Consider the following 19,761-nt stretch of genomic DNA (forward strand, 5'->3'; position numbering starts at 1 on the left):
GATAAAGACAGTAATTGCTGGCCTTTAATAGTTTGTCAGAACAGTTTCCAGTTGCTCCACTTATAGCTAGTGTTCTAGTGTTACTCAAACCAAAAGTGTTAAAGGGGATGTGGTTGAAGACCTTAACAAGAGCAGTCTCAGTGCTGTTGTGTGCTTGAAAACCTAATTGGAAAATTCAAACAGTTGATAAAATGATAAATGCTGAGTTTAAACCTCTAATAGAGTATTTCAACAGCGTGTTATTGCTGTGTTTGTATTCTCCTTTCAGTGCTAAACATTTATAATAACAGCTGCAGCTAAGTAGCAACATATGTTAATATCTTAAATGCAACAGCCATGGCAAGAAAAAGCTTTACATCACCGCTGCATTTATACTATCTGCTTACTGATATTTTGACCACATCAATGAAAAAGGTTCTTAGCCGGTGCCTTGCTCACTGGCTATTCCTCGGGTCAGGAAGTGGTGGAGAAATTCCAATCCAACAATGGTGTCTTTGACAGCCGGGCCACCCTGCTCCACAGCCCCGTTAAAAAGGACCTTGGACTGTCCCAGGTCAGGCAGGTCGGGGAAGCACTTTGCCAAAACAGACCTTCACTCTCCATACAATAAAACGGTCTTAATCAAGCGGTGTAATGGCTGCTGGGGGGCCCCCACCGCCCCCTCGTCTGTGTTGGGGCCCTTGTTGCGAGAGGCTAATGGGCGGAGACCTGTTAGTGTGCCTTTTTTTGAAATCCTTCCAGGTCCCCGCTGAGATGCGTGCTGCAGAAGAAGTAGGCTGGGGACGCACACACACACGCACACTCACACACACGCTGCAGCGCCGCGCGCACACACACACACACACACACTCACACACACGCGCGCGCTGCAGCGCCACACACGTACACGCGCACACAGCAGGAGCGCTATTACCGGGGGGGGGGGGTTGGCACAGAGACCGCGACCACACTGGTACGTCTGATCAGTGCGTAATACTGCTGAAACTTGTGCGCAGAGGGGCGGATAGACGCATCTAGCTCGTCAAAGATAGTGGATTAAATTCACGCTTTCTTTTATTCCCCCCTCCCCCCCCTTTTTTTCTCCTCCTCCTCTTCCTCCTCCTCTGGTTTCGTGTTACAAAGCCTTGGGAGGGAGTTGCGTGGAGAGCCAGTTCCTCTGTGTGGAGACCGAATGACAGGATCATATGGCTCGATGTGCGTTATGGTCCAAACCATTTGAAAAGAAATAGCGGAAATAAGAAGAGACAAAGTGCCGGCGAAATCCATGTGAAAGTGGGGAGGATGTGGAATAACTCGTAACTCCGATTCGGAAACAAATCCGAGATAACGGAAAAGCAAGAGAGGGGGGAGAGGATCGGCCGTCAGAGAAAGACGGGAGAGGAAAGCGCAGGACGCATTCGGTTGTTCCTCACCACCGTCACCGCGATCACAAGGTAAGTTTGGTGCCCTTTATTGGTCGTAATGGTGGTTTTTGGGGGGTCTCTTGGAGGACTCAAGTGAGCTAGACGAAGGAAGCAGGGCTACAAACATCCCGATCCGGAGTCTCCGGATCTCCAACTGTTGCCACGAAGCCTCCCTCTTTTTTCTTCCGTCCGACACGATGCGACGTCTTATTAACGGGTCATCTAGACGCCTGCACGTTTGTCCCCTTTGTTTTTTATTTTATTAATTAGGGCTCAATAGGATGCAACTTTATCTGTCGTTTCGCACTGCGGCCAGTAGCAGCTGGACGGGAACGAACTGTGTTTACAACCACAGCGCAGCGATCGAACACACATCGCACTTACCACATGCTGTTTGTGGACACACTGACGTCTGCACCCCCCCAGGAGGAGATGGTTCTACTGTTTTATTATCTGCATGCTTTGCTTGTGATATTCAACTTTTAAGATCCCTTTTTTCCCGTGTCCATCACCGCCGATGTAATGTTGCATTAATATTCCTCACGTACTTGTGAGACCTGTGTCCCCCCCCTGAAGAGAGGGGTTTGTAGTTTCCAGAGATGCATGGTACTAGATAGCATCTTACTCCCAGTGCCATCGCTTGAATAACTGCCTCTACCCCCCCCCCCCCCCCCCCCCCCCCTCCCCCCTCTGCTCAGCTGACAAAGGACTAAAGTGCTTATGGTGACAATATTGCACTAACTTGAGATATTATGTTGAAGCGGCTTCTTTCCCTCCCCCTTTTATTTTGCCTTAATGAAGTAAGTATTAGCTTCAGTTGAATGATTGTGGTAATTACTGAGGAGGACGAGGAGGAGCAGGGGGAGGAAGAGATGGGGGAGGGCCGGCGTCCACACCGGACAGTGAGGGACGACTTGTGTAAAGAGGTGTGGTGGTTTAGGAGGAGGAGGAGAAGCGGGGCGTCTACCCTTTCCTTGTCTTTTTTTTCTTTCTTTTTTACAACCCGGTTGGTGCCACCGGCGGTTACAGACTGGCAGACTGTACAGGGGGAGGGATGGGGGGCTGTGGGAGAAGTAAATGGAGTCCTATGGCCATGTGGGACGGCAGATGATTGCATGCGAAGGCTTCAGGATCCACGTTCTGCCTCCAAGATGTGTGTTTCTTTCTCCATGAAGTGCGTTTGATTGCAGATTGTTTGGTGTGTTTTGAATATGCCACCGTGACATTTGCAAAGGTTAATGTACGTATCATAACTGGTAGAATTCAGCGCATGAGGCGCACGTTGACATTGGCAGTTTAGAGGGACGTAGCGGAGATTAATCTTACCAAAATTCCCCTTTGCTCTGCACTACTACCACACTGCTACTTCATTTGTGAAATCAAGTTCTCAAACCTTTAAGAAGGGACGTAATAATCCATGAAATAAGTACGCTCAGGAGATTATAAAACTCTGCTGGTCTATTTTGGTTGTTGAAACATTCAAGCTGACATCTGCATTATTGTCAGGCCTTGAAAATCCAGTTTTATCCAGGGCAGTTTCAACAAAGACACACACACACACGCGCACACACACACACGCACACACGCATACACGCACGCACCACGCAGCCCTCTGGCCCCAGATGTTAATGCCTCCATTGAGAGAGCCACAGGACTCCTGCCGACACGATCGCTTCATTGTCGGACAGACAATGGACTCCACATCCTGACAGCCAGCCTCCTTCCCATCTTCCCTCAAATACTCCTCACACACATGCACGCGCACGCACACACAATTAGACAGCACACAGTCAGGAAGACAAAGGACCACATGCATCATGCATACATGTAAACTGCGATATTCACGCACACACGTGTGCCGATTCACATCCATTACTCGTATAATGGCCTTTTTAGTTTTCTGTTGTGGCATTTTAGGACAAGTTAGACAATTGTGTTGGTGTGTGTTTTTTTGTGTTCCCCTCTGGGTGTTGTGTTGGCCATGTGTTCTCGCTGCTGGGGCTGTAACAAACGAGTACTTTCATAAAAGACATAATCTGCTGGTTATTTTCTCCCAGTGGGCGAGGTTTTGTCTATTAAATGTCAAAAAACAAAGAAAAGTGTTTCCAGGAGCGAAAGATGACGTCCTCACACGTTTGGTTTTATCTGAATCACAGACGCAAACCTAAAGATGTTCACTACACAGCTTTTTGACTCACAGGAAGAATCATTTACCAAAATAGTTGCTGATATCGACCTGATACGACTCCAGCTCAGCGTCACCATCGTCGTCAGTCCGTGCTTCCCCATCTCTGTGCACGTGACGTCAACTCTGCTTCACGACACAACAAAAGGGCCGACGCGGCATCGTAGCCGTAACATCGCCGATGCACCAGATGTCTCCTGTCTCGCGTTTGTGCGGTTTAATTGCCGTCCCTGTGTCACATGCGTCGCATCAGTGCAACGGATGCCGTGGCCCACGTGGCGAGCAGCTGAATGCCCAGCAAACCCCCGTGATGACGCGCTGCTTTCTCTCAATTCAACGCCAAGGCTTTGCATGCAGGAACACACACAAACGCACACACACACACACACACACACGCAGAGCAGCACTCGGGCTGTGTTCATGAATGGTGTTGTGGGAGCGTATGGATCTGGAATTGCTAACAATCATGTATATGCGCTGGCTTTTTCTCTCCCACATTCTCTGCAGAGCAACAGTTGATGTGCCAGCTTCCCACAGTCGGCTTATTTTCTTTTTTTCGAAATATCCTTTTCATTCCGCCAACAAATTAATTGCCTTTCTATCTGCCCGGCTCTCCTTTCAAAACTCTCTTTCAGCTGAAGATTTGCTTTTGTTTTTGCCGTTTCAAACCGGTGTGTTTTTCCTGCGAGTTGAAGGCAGTTCAAATCTCCGGCCGTGCCCTCTCTGTTCTGATGCTGCATGAACAGAATCGCCCCGACTCGGTACGTGTGTGTGTGAGTGTGTGTGTGTGTGTGTGTGTGTTTAAATGTGTGTTTGTGTTGAACAGAGATACGGTTCGTGGCAGGCCAGATGCGAGGTCTTGAGAGCAGAAGCAGATGGGTCATGTGTGTGTGTGAGTGTGTGTGCGTGTGTGTGTGTGTGTGTGCTGGAGGGGAACAAGCGAGAGGCGGGGCTTGGTCGGGCAGGCTGATGTTTAGAGAAGAAGGAAGGGAAGAAGCTTGTTTACAGGACCATCAGTAGAGGGTCAAAGTGATATGAACCGTATGTTTTCTTGCTTTCTTGCGAGTATGTTCCTGCATTTAGTTTTAGTTTTAGTTCATCATCCAGCAGCTTTGGAGGCACAGTCCTGTGTGTGTGTGTGGGGGGGGGGACGTGTGAGAAAGAGAGCGAGAAGGTGTGATATGTGCACAGCTGTGGACTAAAAATGTCACTTTCACACACGAACATAAAAATCACATTCGCTCACGAACATTAAGAACCTTCACACGTTGGTCCGCCTTTGGCATATTGTGTCTTTTGTAATTAATTACCATTATCGACTTTTGTCGCTTCCTGGACCTGAGAAGAAGCTTCTCGTCCTTCCACCCGAACCTCTTGTAACGTGCACTCATTTCTGGGATTCCTTCGCCATTGCAAAGGAGCTCTATGTTCTCCATCGGCCAGCCCATCAGAACACTCTGGGCCTTTTCGGGGAGGAGGGTCTTAACGAGAAAATTGGGAGTGTGATGTGTCCAGTATCATACTGGAAAAGCAATCTGATTTCATGATTTGGGATATTATTGGAATCGTGTTAACCTTTTGCTAACTGGTCATCCGCGTCTTCGTGTCCTCCCCAGAACCGGTGGTTATGATGTGTGTGTGTGGTTGTATCTCCCAAGATGTAACGCTATGTACTACAAAGCCATTGTATTTATGCAGTTATCATACAAACAAAGTAGTATTTTGTAAATGGGAAATGTCCTTTGATGCGCCACCGCTAATTACACAGCACGAAGGGAAAGTACAATGTTTTTCCAGCGATTTTATACTTATCTTCCTGGAGCTGCCTAAACACCACCTGCGATTCATTTGTATTTTTGCAGCTGTAGCGCGTCGCTTTCGTGGTGCAAACGTCTCCATCAGCAGCACACTAGAAGGTTAAATCACTATATAGTGTGCGTAACAGAATTCATTTAGTTTCTTCTTCTTTCTAGTGTGAATAGAGAAGACCTGCTCACAATATGGATGTGGAACAGTGACAATGCAGCGTTTGGGGAGTTTTTTCCTTATTCTGGGCATGCACTGGGGAATTTCCCAATTTGTGTTTTATCGAGGGCATTGCTAATATTGAACGCAAACACGGCGAAGTCGGGCTCACGCATCACACTGCAAAGCCTCCAGCCCCTCTCAGCGGCTTCAGAGCTCGTTGAGAAGTTTCCTTCAGACGTGGAAAATGGATCCAGAGGCTTTTGGCAGCGGCTGCGACTGCCGTTGTTCCGAGACGAGAAGTGTTTTGCTCCTCTGCAATTTCACCCTCCCCCCCCCCCCCCTGAGCTCTCTCGCCCTTTGCCTCTCTCACCCACTTATACACACTTGTCCCCCCCCCCCTTTTTTCTTCTCCTTCGCTCATTTCGGCTCAACGCGTCTTGCAAAACGAGGCCATTTTTGCATTGCCAAAGTGTAAGAATCACCACTTATGTAGCTCAACTTCCATTGAACCGACGAGTCCATGTGCAGCCCCGCGAGTGAAAACTACGCTCGGATGAAAAGGGGTACCGCAATCCTTCTGGCGGCACAATGCTAATGTCTGAACCCTAAAGGCCTCGGATGCAGCCTCTATTGATCTTTCTCTCTGAATCAATTCGGCTCAAACAAATGCCGTCCCATAGAGATCATTGTCAGGAATTAACTTTACTGTGAAAAAGAAAAGCAATATTTCCAAAATAATGGATCGCAAAGGCAGCAATACATATTTGCCACTCTCTATGAATGACGCAGCCCCCCCTTTGAGGCAATCAATAAATAAATAAGCCCTGGAGGGAGGAAAAGTGTTTCCAGTAAAGTCAAGCTGGTGGAAAATCCAATATGGTGCATATACTGACGTTCCTCCAGGCGAGTCTGTAGAGCACGGAAGTTGTGCTTTTCAAACTTCTTCAAGACATTGAACCGTTTTAGCTGCAGAGAGTAGTCGATTGTTGTTGGCTGCTTGTTCCAGCACCTTCAACAAGGACATTAAATGTGCTAGTAGTTTGCTCTGCAAGAGGCAAAAATGACTAAATCAATGCAAGACCAATTGTCCATCCTGCCGCGTTTGTTTATTCTATATCTACTGTCAGAATGCAGTGAGGTGCATCAGCCAGATCTAATCACTGTCGACGCGGCGTAAAGGTATTTTCTTCTGCACAATAGAATCTTTATTTGCTTTCATTTGACTCTGGAGGTCTTTAGAAAGACGCTTGGTCGCACTGCTGTGCGTGGCACGTGTCCTCTGCATTATTTATGAGTGGTTGGATGTGGTGAAGAGAAGTCCTGACCTGCTTGTTTGTTACCAGCTGACCACTGTTGACCATCTGCCGGCATCTCTCTCGCTTTCCCTCTTTGTTAATCTGCCCTCTGTTGATGCTTACATCAGTAACTGAGTCAAAATAGGACACGAAATGGATGTATTGCCTATTGGGTTCTGTAGAAACAATGTCATGAAATTGGATGATAATTCAGTATTTCAATGAACACAAAGCTACTGTGAGCAATTGTGAAAGTGCTGGTTCTCGTCATCTGAGGAGACATTTTGATAAGCTAAGCTAACCCGCCTTCTGGCTCCAGATACATATTTAACGCTCGGGCATATGACAAGGCAGCCGTATCCCTCCATTTAAAGTGTCTGAGGGCATGCAATATGTTTTGATCTTCTAACTGATTCAGGGAGAGAAGCCTTCGTCATATTTGGTAGTTGTCCTGTAATTTCCTCTTCAGATAGCATCTGCACTCTCCGTTCCTTTTCCACGCAGCCTTTCCTGGCTGTGGATGCAATTGTAGAAGTGGATGGAGATTGAGATGTTAATATGCTCAAAAACCTTTTGGAAGTGTGCCAACTGCGTATCGGGGACAGCGTGTAAGGTATTTAGAAGGTTTTCCGTGGCCCCTGATGCACCTCTTTGTCGGTTGTTTTGATTGTCCCGACTCAGCAGATGTTTTCTGGCTCCATCGTCTGAACTGTGTTTTGTTTTTTCATTATACTGGTTTTGGTGACACGTCAAAGCTGTTTGGACCCAGTTTGAATGCAAAGGTTCCTATTGTTTACTGTCAGAGGCAACAATACTATGTGTGTGTGTGTGCACGTGTGCCTCTGTGATTGTGTGTGTGTGTGTACTTTGCATAGAGTACATGCCTATGCATATTTAGCTCTCCCTTCTCGCTGTTTCCATGCATTGTTTCCCGAGTGTATGCAAATGAGGACGAATGCCCAACAAAAGATAACAGTGAAACATAGCGGCTCATGGACTGGATATCTGCAAATGATGGTGTGTGTGTGTGTGTGTGATGCAGATGCAGTGGGCTTTAGGGGGTTAGTCCCTCCCCTTCTCTTCCCCTTGCTAACCAGAGCATGGTAGTTTGTTTTTATGACAGCCCTTTTTTTTTTTGGCATTGTTCTGGTCCGATAGAGTTCGCCCTCCCTAGCGTGGGACTGGCTGTTAGTGGGCAGGAAGTGCCGGGAGAGCCCAGCTTGAGCCTACACACACACACACACACACACACACACACACCGTATTGCAGACTCCTGCACATCCAGCCCCTCCTAAGCTATCGCCCCACACTCCCGCATAAAGTTTTGAAAGGACAATAAAAAGTTGCCCTGCGGCTCGCAGGCTGGTGAGCTGCAGCTTTTCCAGGAAGGAGCTGCGGTCAGGATCACGGCTCTCTCCGGGGTTCGGCGCTCCGGAGGGGCCCCAGCAGGCTTATCGGAAGCACGAGGGCCCCAACATGGCCGCCGCTCTCGTAGAGCTCAGCTGAGCTCGCTTTTGGGAGTAGCTCAGCCTACGTGTAGCTGTCGGGGGACTGAGAGCGCCCCCCCGGCTTGTGCGTCGTGCTCCGTTTGTGTGGCGTTTACTCAGTGCAGCGCCTCTAATTGGAAATTGAAAAGTTCACTTAGCGTCGCACTTTTTAATTTGAATCTCGGCCCATCAAGTCTATGCTTCCCTTTTTTGTTGCAAAATCAATGCTGGACCTTTGCTTTTACGACCAAGTAAGTATTTCTTTCCAGTGCCATGGGTCTCTTTCGGCAAGTGTGAAGAGGATGCTGGACAAGGTGTGAAATACTGTTTCCTTGGAGATGTCTTTGTAAAGACCCAGCGCGATTTGTAGAAAACGATTGAACGTGCAATGAAGAGGAGTGAGACGCCTTATTCCCTGACCAATTTTGCCTCACGGATCCTTTTTGACAACTGCATTATGTAAACTGCTCCTCTCCTTCCCAAACAGATTGTAAAGGGCCCTGGATGGCCGGGGGAATTTGTGTCTTTTGCCCGTCGCCTCCTATGAAAAAGACATGTTCATTATTTCTTACCGGGAATGGAAAAAGGCAGCACTAACCGTCCCGAAACCTGCTGTTTGTTTATGTTGACGGTGTCGCCTCCCCACATGCTCAACCGCTTCGCACATCGCCCACCTGTGATGAGGTCCCGCGGAGAAGAATACCACCACCAGTAAATACTCCGATTTAATGGGATCGGACTTTGTTCCTGATGGGAGCAGTATCTTTTTAAAATGTTCGGGCCGCCCGGTACAACCAGAGCCTTTGAACCCTTAAATACTTCAAAGTTGAAAAGAATGTATTGCATTGTTGTACTTTGTTTCAGTTCTCTGTACTTACTTAACATTGCAATCATCTTTAAACATTTCTATAATAAAGATTACAAATATCGGATGTGTGATTCACATCCTCCGAGTCGGCTCCTTGATACTTTTAATGAAAAAAATCCTCATTTCTAAATAAGCACAGGGCTTACTTATGAGTGCTAGCTCTGGTTAGCGCCTTAATGGACCTCAGCTGGACTCCGGCGCGCTACGATGTGCTTTGAGCTCGGCTGTATCCGCAGCTGCGGCTGTAATTGTCCTGTTGATGAGGTGTCGCTCCGACTTGTGTGTTTAGGAGGGCGCGAATAAAGACCCTTTTTTCGCCCGTAGGAGCTTTTCCCAGGAACGTTAAAACTTTTCAAGGGACGTTTTAGGTTTCCCCCCCACAGAAAGGCACTGTTGAAAGCGCGAGACCCCTCGGAGTGGGGTACGCAGGGACGACTGTGATTGGTCGAAGACACACAGTTCCGTTACTTGCATTGCACGACTTATGCAGCACTTGATCCATAAAAGGAGGAGGTACTCTGTATGTGCTGTATTCATTTAAGGATGAGTACTTGTGTGTGTTTTGATGATACTCAAAATCAAGTTTGGCTTCATCGAAAACTCCAAAGGATGATTTACTGTGGAGGCAGATGTTCTTAGTTTCTCCTCTGCACTTCATTTGTGGCATCAGTAAATATTATAGAAGCAGTAAATGTCACTACAGCGAGGTCAAACAGAGGGTTGTTTGTTTTCAAGGTGTTTTTTTTTTTTTAGATGAAGCAGACATTTGTACTGAATTGCAGGCTGTTGAGTGCGTTCACCCCTGAGCCCTCATTAGTCTCTATAGAAACGCATGAAGGAACCGTATAGTTCTTTTTAAATGTCGTCCAGCGACTGAACTTCTTGGAGAGAACACAACTATAGCGACAGAGTCTGTTCCTGCCCCCCTCACCCGCCCCTTTCCTGCTCCACACTCACCTCTGACCGCCCCCCCGGCTGGCGCCCCCCCTCCCCCCCCCCCCTCTCGTGCTGCTCTTTTCCAGACCAATGCTCTCTGCGTGATGTCTGGCTTTCTGAAGAACGACGAGAGATTAAAAACGAAGAATTGCTCAATGGATGAGGCCACAGTAATGTGACAGAAAGGAGGACAAAGGCATTACGGAGGGTTGGCGAGGGGGGGGGGGGGGGGGGGGGGGGGTTGGCATTGAGAAAACTATATGGGTTGCCAGGTTTGGTCCACTTTTAGAGCGAGGCAGAGATTGGAAAGTGAGAAAAGGCCGACCTGCCCAGACAACAACCCTGAGAAAGCGAGATAAGAGGGTCGACCGGCAGTCAACAATTACACCATCAATTTCCAACCTGGCTTTCACTTTTCTCCTCTCGCTCGCTCTTTCAGTCTCTTCGCCCCTTTAATCTCCACCTGTGCCGTGCAGCGCTCTGACCCACACACATCCACGGGCACCTTCCTGCTTTCCGGGCATAAATTAGCCACTTGAACTCATTTGTTGCTGGTTCGTACTCGAACGCCACTAAAATCCGTGTTGATCCACAAATGAACAGGTTGCAGGTTAAGCTTTTACATGTGACGCTTTTAAACTGGAGACGGGCAAAGCTTCAGCTAACTGCTGAAGCCGGTAAGCGGCACAGTTCTGCAGAGCGAACGTGGCCGTTTTAGTTTTGTTATAACGTTTTCAAGCTCTTTTCATTAACGATTAGTACTATGTGGCTTTCTCATGATTCGTGCAGATGTAATCTTTCAAATGTTTATCTTTGTAAAAATAAAAGAATAAATAATACAGTTTTCTGAAAGAGGGTTTTTGACATGAAAATACAAAAAGGATACTAGAGATTATAATGATGATGTCTAACTTCCTAACTAAGTTCATTGCTTTGTTTGAAATCTGCTACCAGTGGACTGAACATCTAGTAAAGTCTGTACCGACGTTAGGGCTCACTTCCTCAGGCAGATGTTCTGGTCAATGAACCTTCAGGCAACTGGAACAAATATGTTGATTTGGCCAAATGAATCCAAAAGCAGTTCAATGAGGAGAGAATATTCTTGTTACTATTATTGCTACTATACTAAACAAACATAAAGCGGCTGAATACTTTTCATGCTTTCTTAAACAAGGCGCAGACAAACAGCCCCCGATTTTCTCACAAAAAACAACCTATTCTAACAGATTCACACATTGACTGCAGAACTAAGTCATTTCATAAGCACAAACTTCACACTCACAATCACACTGTCCCCGTCTTCTCTCTCTGGTGGCATATGAAGGTTTAAGTTCTAGGAAAACCAGAGAGGAGAGAAAGGCAAACTCTTTATTTTAGTTCTTCCCCTGAAGCCAAAAAGAACACACACACACACACACACACACAAACTAAATTCAAACCCCCTCCCCCACACGTGCACGCATAAAAAAAAAAAATCAATCGTCTCTTTTTTTAAAAGCCTGAAGACTAATGGAAAGAGACAGTGGGGGGTGTGGGGGAGGTATGGGGGAGGTAGGGACCGCACCAATATGTACCCACACTTATTATCTATCATCCTCAGCTCATCTGCTTATTGTGCATTTTTCTTTAATTCTGTCCATCAGAAGTCAGATATAATATGGATATATAGATAGATGTGTATATATATAGATATATATCGATAGATAGATGGATATATATAGATAGATAGAGGAGAAGCGCGGCATAGTAACGTCGTAAAAGCTAGAGCGAGTCGTGTCAAATTGAGGCGACTGAGTTAAATCGCCTTCCCTTTTTAAAATTCATTGAGCGTCCGTCCCTCCGTCCCTCCAATCCTCCATCCATCCCGTGCTCTCATATCTCTGCGGCTGAACAGCTCTGCTTCGTGTACCGGGATTACATTCCTCAAATTTGTCTTTCATTCCCTGCGGGAGGGCGCCATGCTTTTTAATTAATTGATTTTGAAATTAAGTTAGCTGCTGTGTGTGTGTGTGTGTGAGCGGTCGTGGCAGTGTGTTATCTCTCCCTTTCCCCGACTCTTAGCCCGGGAGTCGAGGGGTGACCGAATGCTTGCCTGGATTCATCTATCTGTGGCGTTTGTGATTATCAGGATTTTTTGAGAAGCTGCCAAAATGTTAACAAAATTTAAAATAACATGTGGCAAACAAGTGTACATTTAATAAATGCTTGTAAGTGGAGTCATGTGTTTTTCTGTGTGTGCAGTTCTCACTGTTAAAGGTCTGGCTCGTAATCACAAGAACAACAGAATATTGTGACCAGAGATGCAGCCATCGATAGGCCGCCCATTGGAACCGCACCTTTTGCACCAGACACCGGCCGATGAATGTCACATTCGCGGTCCGGACTTACACACGCGTGACCCGGTTGCCGTGACCGGAGAGAAGATAGGAAACTCAATTTGTTCCAAAGTGTGACCCTGCGACACCTGGCCATCGTAAAGTCACACCAGCGGACGCTTCCGCCCCCGGGTACCGCCGCAGGATTACTGCTGGTGTGAACAGGTTGAGACTCGACAAACAGCGCTGAGCTGCTGTGATGAATGGAAATCAGAGCCAACATGATAAACCCCCCCCCCCCACCCTCAGTGATTACACGCCTCTACAACTCTTCACCAAACCGCTTCATCTCGTGGACCGATTGTTTTCTTTCTCCACCGATACCGACCCGCTGAACAACAGAGCTCCTCCAGTGGTGTTTTTCACTCCAGCTGCCAAAGATGTCATTTCAGTCCGAATCTCTGCCATTCTACAGGGAACAAAAGGACTAACTTTCAATGCCTCTCCTGGCGGAGGGACTCTGTTTGGGCAATTTATTCACACATGAAATATATATATTTACTTTAACAGAACATGAATGGCCTAAAAAAAGCTGGTTTTATTAGCTCTACCTTCACATCTTTCATTCCCACCAACAAACATATTTGATGTAAAATCCTACGCAGCCGAGTCGCCCCGTGTTCTGGCCCCGTCTGTGAGTTTCGTAATCGGTTCTCTCCTGTTGGGCTCCGTGGACACCAGCTGTTAGACAGAGCCGCGGTGTCTCTCTGCCTCAGCGCTCGTGGCGTGAAGGCTCCTCATCAGCTTCAGCCTCTGCGTCAGAGAGCTGGTCCTGGATCTGCTGCATGCCGTCAGGCGCTCGTCGTCTGTCTGTCGCAGTGTGTGTTTCTCTGCCTGTGTGTGTGTGTGTGTGTGTGTGTGTGTGTGTTTGTCTGTTTTGTAGTGTGTGTGCCAATGCCTTACGTGGGTGAGGCTCTTTTTTTGTGTCTGGATTCATGTGTTTTCAAGGTATCCTGTGTGCGCATCTTTATCTCTTTGTGTCTGAATGTGTGTGTGTGTGTGTGTGTGTGTGTGTGTGCCTTTGTCTCAGTGCTTTGTGTTTGCGCCTGCTTTCATCTTATTAATTATATATATACTGTATATATACGCTTATTGTGTGTGTGTGTGTGTGTGTGTGTGTGTGTGTGTGTGTGTGTGTGTTACCACAGCTGTATCTAGCTCCTGCTAGACTTTATTAACAACATTTACAAGAAACTCGGCTGGGTTTGTCTAAGCTGGGAGATTAAGATGTGCACACACACCACACACACACACACACAGACACACACCGATGAGTGACTCACAAAGGCACCAGGGCTTTGGGAAAGAGAGGCAGTGTGTGTGTTTGTGAGATGTGTGTTTGTGGGGGGGGGGGGGGCATTTTGCAATAACAACAAACACATGCGCTGCAGCATTTCGAGACATTCATACACGCTGCGTTCACACGGTTTCTTGTCTTGTCATACGTACCGCGTCACACCACCCACACGCAAATCTATTCTCTGGAACACGCACACACACACACACACACACACACACAGAGGAAGGTTTTAAATTGATATGAAAACATCAGATGTTTCACTCTTTTTGGTTTTGGGCGTCTCTTCTTGCCAGCGTTGTAGTACCTCACTTACCTCATGCACACACACTAATACCGGCTCTGATACACTAAACTACGAAGACATCCATGTGCATCCCCGTCAGTGTGCGTGCGTGTGTGTGTGTGTGTGTGTGTGTGTGTTTGCTCCCTGATGCATTTGCAGCAGTTGGAGTGGAATTATCAGTTGTCGCAAAGGGAACGTGGGATTGGTTCCCACATTTCATTGGACACTATTCAGACCTGAAGGAGGAAAAGACTCAGGGAGTCAAATGATTGTTTTTTCACCAACCAAACACCGAATATCCAGAGATGTTGCGCAAAACGTATGTGTTGAATGTTAACTATTTTTTGCATGTGATAAAGAAAAGCTCCAAAGACCCTTGTTTTCATTCCTGGTATCGTACGAATAAAACAAACAAGAATTAACACGTTAATTCAGGGCTGTGTGACTCAGATAAGGTGTTATCTTGTTCCTTCATTCTTTATGCTGAGCTAAGATAAACTCATAGTCCCACCCATAGCCCTCTGTAAATCTGCAGTCAATACACAAGTCTGTTTCCAGGCTCGTTCCCTTTGCTTCCAGTCTCTATAGTGAGGAAACCTCCTCTTGTCTCCTCACATAAAGTGGAGTCAGCCTTTTGCCCAAAAAGTGTATTTCCCCCACAAAAATGTCGAATTATTGACCGAATGGAGACAGAGAGACAGAGAGATGTCGGGCCGCTAAGTGGACCGGTGTCTCTCTGAACGAAAGTCCAATACGCACACAGCAAAATAGAGAAAGTCGGGGAAGGCCGACAGAGAGAGAGAGAGAGAGAGAGGAAGGCTGGAATAAATGAAAGATTGGAGAAAACTAATATCCAGCCAACGGGAGCCAGAGAAGTGCGAGGTGATATACTGAGATTGAGTGACGGAGACAGGAAAAGGAAAGCAGCAAACACCGCCGATAAGACTTGAGTGCGATCGTTGTCCTGAGCAGATTTCTGGCTTCTGCTCGTTGACCTCGGGCCTCCTCTGCACCTCGTTTGTTGTCAGACTTTATTTGATTTCTTTGTGCCGCGGCCGCCTGTTTGCCACGCAGGCGCCCTGCAGCTTTTGTTTTTCCGTTTGCAGCAACAAAGCGGCCCGGTTCTTCCCTCTGACCTTGACGCAAAGGCCCTGGGAACGCGCTTTCCCTCTTCCTCCATCAATTTTTGTGTCGCGCATTGGTTTTCTTTTTATAGATGTTCCATTAATTTTGTTGAAAGTGCTGTGGTCAGTTTGAAAAATTGGGACTTTTATGTCTGTTTACCTCTGTGATCTCTGGGAATTTTTCAAATTTCAAGCATCTCACAAAGTGGCCTAGTTTTTATGTTATCCAACCTCAAAATAAGTAGATGTTTCTTGAATTGGACACGTCCTTTTTTCTACCAATATGTATTTGTACGCTGCCAATGCGTGTAAACAGTCATCCGTCCTCTTGGTTTCGATTTGCCTGACAGACAATTTTCCATCTCGAATTGCCTGCTGAGCTTTTGATTGAAGGGGCCGACGACACGTGTCGGTTAACAGCGAGCGTCGCGTTCATTCGAGGGCGGGGTTGTTTGCTGATGATATTCAAAATGCTCTGTAATTACTGAGAGTTGATGGAAAGTTTAAAAAGCTCCCTCGTGACAAAGCTGCATGTGATGGCAGTTTTGTGTGGATAAATTACGGGTTCTAAAAGCTGATCTTGAGGTTTTGTTTAGAAGAATACCAAGATGATTTCATTCAGTCTCCAGCTGTGATTGTGATGTAGATGAAGTAATGATTTTTATCTGCAGCCTTTAAAAGCCTGCAGTGAGACTGGCCATACAAATTAACCCGCCTTCAAGAACTATTCTTATTGGATGATGCAAAAGCAGCTTCAGAGAGTTTTACCCCGCCACAATAAAGCTCTGAACCCCTTGTTGTTCAGCTATTGTTTACATGTCTTAATCATGAGTATCTAGCTGAAGCGCTCACAATATGAACCTTTTAAAAATCCAAGAGTGAATTAAACCACGGCGAGCATCGAAGCAGGTAGCATTGCACTTTAAGACGGCTTCTCACTCCGTTACCCCACCATTGATTCCAGGAAGCCTCACACTGGAGTGGTAATGGAATGTAAGTGGATGGTTTCAGCTCGTCTCCACCGGCCCCGGCGGTTTGAAAGCGCATCGAGCGATTGGCTGCCGGCCCGCTGCGATCTCGTGACGAGGTGACATGATCCGCGTTGGTCGCGGTGTCTGGAGCTGCCAGTTGTTTACCGTTTACTGGGCCGCGAGAACGCCGAGACGAATACAAACGCCTGGTGTCTCGTCACTTCTATTTTCGGACAATCATTGAGTTGACATCTAATATGAATGTAAAAATATATGCGAGCATATACACGGTCCTATAGCAGAGTCTGATCCAAGAGCCCGAGGACGCTTCCATTCCTCTTTTGGCGTTTGGAGGTTTCAGAGGTTTAAACTTTATAATTCAACAACAACAACAGTGTGCTGTTGTTGTTGCCTTCACTGTTTTTGCTCTCCACTCCGTACCAGTCAAAATGAACAGTTTTCATGGTGGGATTCATACGAGTGATGTATTCGGTTCATAACGTGTGTTTTACTTTGCCAAGTTATGTAATCCATCGGCGTGAAGAAGCCTCTGGAACAAGCGGCATCATGGGATGTGCTGCGTCTTGTGTTTGGCAGCAGCAACAGCGGTTTGTTTGCAAATTACTAGAAGAAGACGCAGCTTGTTCAGCACAACAGTGACGGCTGCCGTAGCTTGAAAAGAAGAAAAAAAATAGCAGCACCTAAAGAAGCTTATACTACAAAAAAAAAAACATCTTGCTACTGCTAATGATTTCACTTAAGCAGAGTCCTTCTTAAGCATCAGCACTGCTTGAAAAAAACTCAGCCCCTTCATTCATTCAAATGAGAAAACTGCTGCAGGAGGGTCCGGACGGATGGCGTCCGGCAGAGACAGCCGAGGCGCAGAGCTTAACCCGAAGGCGACGCTCTCAGGTTTACAGGTGGACTTGTGTCCCAGACTCGTGAGGGTTTGCGTGGACACAGACAGCTGAAGCTTGTAGAACATAAAGCGTCTGAAATGAGTGCACTTATGGCCGCCTGGATATTTCATCAGCCACCCTTAAGGGACAGACTTAGTCCAAAGCATCACAAAGACTCCGAGGACGTCGGTGGTGAGAGGCGTTACCTCGCTTTGATGCAGATTCGACCTCCCTCCCTCCCTCCCTCCCTCCCCCCGCTCCTCTCCCTCCAAATCCCTCACACAGCCGACACGCGCCTGTCCTCCTCCCTTAGGCACGTCTCGCAGAGAACCATCCCTCTCCTCTGCTGTCAGTGGGAACAAATGAGCCGGAGCATGCTTCTTAGTGTGTCACCTCTGGCCTTCCTCTCTTTCGCTTCACCCCCCTGCCCCCCGACCCCCCCTCTCAGCAAAACACAAACACAGAAAGAGACGCAGACTTACACACACCTGTTCTGCACTGTTACCCTCTGACAGATCGCTGACATGCCGGGTGTAGGCCATCCGGCGTCCCGCCGCGTCAGTCTGGCATTTGCCATTTCTCAAGGAGCTGAGTGAGGAAAGGGAGGGCGGGGGAAGGATGAAGCGAGGGTGTGGGCCTTGTGATGTGAGTGTGTTTATTGTCAGAGGGTTTATTAATAAAGATGACCTCATCCAGAGCTGCCCAAAGTGCATGCTGGCTGTTTTCTTCCTTTATTCCATTTCTATTATGTTTCTTTATTCCTCCCTCTTTTTGGCTCCCTGATCCAGTTAAATTATTGGTAGTTTGAGAAGAAGAATTCAATTTGTATGTTTCCTCATGTCATCTCTCCTTCTCCTTTTGTCGTCTGATGACAAAGGTCTGAGGTTGTTGCACTCCTGATGCTGCTTTGCGTGCTTGCAGGCTCATCTGTGTGTGTGTGTGTGTGTGTGTGTGTGTGTGTGTGTGTGTGTGTGTGTGTGTGTGTGTGTGTGTGTGTGAGACGGGGATAATCCGTCTTGATATAACTCCTTTGTGTCTCAGCGTACGTGGATGCGATTATGTGCTTCATTATGTCGGGCTAAACAGGTTGAGTCCACCGCGTGTGTGTAGACGTTGGTTACCTGCTGTGTGTGTGTGTGTGTGTGTGTGTGTGTTATAGAACAGATGTCCGCCTCACAAGAATAGGTAGATGAGTCATTGCCTTCAAAGTGCACGACTTAAAGGGGGTCAGTTCGCTTGTATTTCTTCTCAATCCGTATATTTGGATCCTGTTGCTGTTGTGACCGGATGGTTTGTGCAGGATTCTGCAGTATTTCCCCCCAGATACTCAAGTTGTAATGCAGTCGTTATGCAAGAGCACTTTTAGCAAACTAAAACCCCAAATATCGACCTGCTCATTACTGAATCACGAGAAGCGAAGGAGAAAATATCTGTTTGTAATTTGGGTGAAATGAAGCTTAAAAGAAATAATCACGATTAGCAAAGTGTGGGAGACTGTGAGTGGAGTCACGTTAGGTTGAGGCACACATGGTTAACAGTGGAAGGTGATATAATTTGTTTAGCTGTCGAGCTCTTTGTATCGGCCCCCCAAGGCGTGAGCTGCCTCCGGAGTCGGACAGCCAGCCCAGCAATGGGCCCCCCAACCCTCCCCGGGGGTCCCGACGGTTACCATGGAGGGGGGAGGGTGGCTCTCATTTTGCCCTCTGCCTGTCTCACCGGGGTGAAAACACTGAGGGCCATTAGGGACAGGGCCCTCCTGCCCGCCAGGGAGAACCACGTAATGAGACAATGCACCGAGCTCCTACTGTTACTGCCAGGTGCACACACACACACACGAGCTGCAACAGAGGCAAGCACGCACACATGCACATATTCAAGCTTCATAAACAGGTACATCACCCAATGGAAACACGCTTGTGGTGGAAGAACACACACGCCAACAGGAGTAGATGCATAAATTGATCCACATTTACATATACTATCCTTCCTCTCCGTCAATAACCCTCCACCCATGTATTGTTCCCCGGCTATTTGCTATTGCGACTACATTTTGTTGGAACGAGGATGCCCTCCTTCCTCCCTCCTTCCAACAAAATGTAGTGGCGGCGGTGAGAAGGGAGCTAATGAAACAGGATATCCCTGCCTCTCGCAGAAGAAGAAGAAGAGAAATCGCCCTGGCATCGACCTTGTGAGTCTATCACAAGGCAGAGTGCGTTTACCCGGTTTACTCGTTCACTGCCGGACGCCATTGTTCTTCAGGGCCCACGCAGGACCTGAAAGTGCTGCGTACTCCCCCGCGATGATCCAGGGTCTCCTTGGAGGAGTCATAGGAGGTTGGACGTCCTTGGATAATTCTTTTCTCATTTATGAAAATGAAGGCATCTTGACACTTAATTATTGCAATCAACCCTCAACCAAAGAAGCAGAGAATGTGCATTTGTATAAGTATTTATTAGAGGCAGAGATATGGCATCAATTGATCCAAGTTGATCCAATATGATTTGCAAAGTACAATAGCTTTTTTTAGTATTTCAGTTAGATATTAGTCTCTCTTACCTGGGATCTGGGTAGGGGGAACACTGCAGCGTTTTTTCAGCATTCACATCATTATCTGACATTCCACGAGATGAAAAAGTTGTCTTGTTGTTGTTGTTGACGTGTTTTGA

At 47.1% G+C, this 19,761-nt stretch overlaps 1 protein-coding gene across 1 annotated transcript in view; it reads left to right on the forward strand.

The window, feature by feature from the left end:
* The first annotated feature begins 762 nt into the window (after nt 1-762).
* Nucleotides 763-19,761, forward strand: part of sema4c (sema domain, immunoglobulin domain (Ig), transmembrane domain (TM) and short cytoplasmic domain, (semaphorin) 4C) — a 71,083-nt gene continuing 52,084 nt past the window's right edge. The window contains exon 1 of the mRNA XM_040195650.2: nt 763-1,433. The gene's annotated coding sequence lies outside the window, so the exon portion shown is untranslated. The remainder of the gene's footprint in view (nt 1,434-19,761) is intronic.

Source organism: Gasterosteus aculeatus, chromosome 13, assembly GCF_964276395.1.
Source record: "Gasterosteus aculeatus chromosome 13, fGasAcu3.hap1.1, whole genome shotgun sequence".
Taxonomy (NCBI): domain Eukaryota; kingdom Metazoa; phylum Chordata; class Actinopteri; order Perciformes; family Gasterosteidae; genus Gasterosteus; species Gasterosteus aculeatus.